This window comes from Limulus polyphemus, unplaced genomic scaffold (genome assembly GCF_000517525.1).
Source record: "Limulus polyphemus unplaced genomic scaffold, Limulus_polyphemus-2.1.2 Scaffold1089, whole genome shotgun sequence".
Lineage (NCBI taxonomy): Eukaryota > Metazoa > Arthropoda > Merostomata > Xiphosura > Limulidae > Limulus > Limulus polyphemus.
Window position 1 is genome coordinate 208418 of NW_013666699.1, and position 2992 is coordinate 211409.

General features: G+C 37.7%; 1 protein-coding gene across 3 annotated transcripts in view; it reads left to right on the forward strand.

Moving 5' to 3' along the window:
* LOC106462082 overlaps positions 1–2992 on the forward strand; it is a 110534-nt gene that overhangs the window by 7035 nt on the left and 100507 nt on the right. Inside the window, exon 1 of one of the 3 annotated variants that reach the window (XM_022389212.1) lies at positions 1689–2087. The exons of the other annotated variants lie outside the window; for them this stretch is intronic. The gene's annotated coding sequence lies outside the window, so the exon portion shown is untranslated. Of the gene's footprint in view, positions 1–1688; positions 2088–2992 lie in introns of those variants that run through there. 3 annotated transcript variants of the gene reach the window in all.

A 2992-nucleotide genomic window follows, 5' to 3' on the forward strand; every position in this document is an offset into this window, starting at 1 on the left:
GGTTTGGCATACGAAAGACCAGGACAACTCCACTCCGCCCACAGTCTGATGGGATGTAGAAAAGTACACTTGGACAGGAATTGACAAAGTTTTGTAATAGCCGCCAAGATGACTGGGCTATCTTACTCCCTCCACTGTTGATGGCCTATAGGACAGCACAGCATGAAGCCACTTGATACACTCCAGCAAAGTTGATGTTTGGTCGGGAACTTCGGTTGCCAGTGGATCTGTTAACAGGACGCCCACCTTATGAAGAGTTGCCTGAAAATGTGTCAGAATTTGTGAAAGTGTTATCTGAAAGGATGGATGATATTCACCATCAAGTGCATTCAAACTTTGAAACGTCTGCTGATTCGATAAAACTTTGTTATGATAAGAAGTCTACTGAAGTCAGCTTTGTACCAGGAGACAAGGTGTGGTTGTATAATCTCAGGATGTCCAAAGGGACGTCTCCTAAGTTGTCATCTCCATGCGAAGGCCCATATGACATAGTGGATCATCTCTCAGACGTGACTTTCCAGATAAAATGTGGTCGGCGAGGTAAGGCAAAAGTGGTGCATGCCAACAGACTTTGCCATTATCACGGTCCAGGACATTTCAGTTGGGATGAAGTGAACAATGGAACAAAAGATGCCACTGAAGACGTGTCACCTGAAAAAGCCACTGTCGAAGAAGAAATTCTACCCGGTTTTGAAAAGGGAAACAGTGAAGCCCTTAATGAAGTTACTACCAGTGATGTGACTATTACCGATAATAGGACGATTCCCGATGGAGCAGATGAACTTTACGTGAAGCAGAAGCCAACAAGATGGAGACCAGTAGGGAAGAAGTTACGTCCCGTAAAATTAAGAGACTTTGTTGAATTTTAATTTTGTGTTTGTAAATTATGTACATTTAATCAAGTTATTGTTAATTATCAGTTGGTTTTATGTAAGTGGCTATTGTTCGGGACGAACAATATTAAGGAAGGGGCAGTGTTACGACAGCGGAATACACGTGACGCTAGTAACACGTCATGAGATTCTAGAAAGATCATGTCTGTTCGTGGTAACTCAGTCTTTTCTACGCACCCTCTATTCTTGTATATATATATATAAGCCGGCAAATGAAGTGACGGCATATAGATAATTGCAGACAGGCAGAGATAGAGACGGACAATTGAGTCAAGGGCAGTAGTGACCGGAAGTAGAGTGCGTGAATCGTTGTGAATTATAGAGTGTGTTGAAGTGAAAGTGACTGTGGAAATTAAGTGTATTGCAAAGTTGTATTGAGAAAGAATAAACTAGTTTTATTTAAGAAAGTACTTGTGTCGCTAAAGTTTCATCGGAAAGAAATTATACCGGAAATTAACAAACAACCAGAGACGTAACAGTATTTATTCAACTCTTATAATTTCGGATGCTATAGGTATAAGAGGCATCGAAAAGCATAGCCTCTCAAAATAAATTATCTCTTACTGTTCACTGTTCCCACCAATTCCAAAATATTATACAATATATATATATATGGAGAGAGAGAGAGACAGAGTAAAAGAGAATGTATGTGTGTTACTGAGGAGAGTTTATTTATATAGGAACTCGAACTGATCCTTCCCAGCAATGCAGCCCCTTGTCAAACACGTGACAAAATAGCCCACCCAAGCAAAAGACTTAGCGCCGCCTATGGTTTTGTATCATAAATATACGTCCACCTGTTAACTTCTGTTTCCAGACTGCGTGCAGTTACTAGTCAGTAATCGGGTTACTTATTATTGATTTCGTTCCAAAGTTTTATCTACGTTTTGTTCTTAATGATAAGAGCAAAAGAGGTTTGATAAATGATTTTCTCACGAGGTAAATTTTAGTTGAAACTTCACAGTGTGTCCAAAATACCTTGGCGTTGTTGTTGATCCAGCTTTCTGAGATAACGATGAAATCGTGTAACGTGAGCAGGTAATGAACACCTTCACTGGGACAGAGATGATAAAGCATTGAAACGGTAAAGTCTACGTAGTTTGGTTTCTTCCATCGACGTCGTTGTTAAATGTACTACAATCATAATTACCAAGTTAAATGTACTTGCCAAGCGTCAGTCACTAAAGCGTAAAGGTAAGTTTATCAGATAAAAGAAAACAAAAACTGTTTACTCCAGTACCTACGTTACACTAATGTATGTTGGTGTTAGCTGGAGAGTCAAGCATGTTCCTTCTTTCAACACTGAAAACAATGTACAGGTAGAAAAGGATTATACATAATATGAGTTTTTTGTATAGACTCTTCATATGCAATATAATGTAATCGTGTACTTACTGGGAAATGTCTGCTTCTGCAGGTCAAGATCAAATTATTATTATTATTTGTCATATGGACTGTTTACTGTACAACACGAACTGTGCATATTTATGGATTACGACTTTACCTTACGATTGTGTTTATGAGTTGCATAATTTGGTCCTGGTTGTAGATTATACAGGCTTTGTTGTGGGTAATACATCTCCCTCATGGTTGGACTGAGTTACATGAATCGTTCTTGTTGTGGGTGATGGTCACATCGACTGCTCATGTGTTTGGGTTACGTTACATTTGGGGATTGCACTTATTATCAATATAAAAAAGCATTGAACTTGAATTATAAACAAAAAAAGATGAAAGAATAGTTGTGGTTTTTATAGGCTTGTTGGTATAGGATTGTTTTTAAGAATAAGTAATTTTTTTCAAATTAGTTCTGTCAAAATATATACTAGAATATTTTCATTGACATTTTTCTATTGTTCTTCTGCCACCTGATACGCTTTTATATAACACATTAAAGACGTATTTTTTGAATGATCAGCGAAAACTTAGTAAAACAATATGCCAATATTTGATACTCTGTTATATTAATAATAATATTAATAAAGTGGAAACAACACAACTTGTGATCAGCTTAAGCGAAATACCGTTTTAGTGAATTTCTTGCCTATCTTTATACTAGAGGCTGGTCATTTAATAGGGCCCGGCATGGCCAGGTGGAT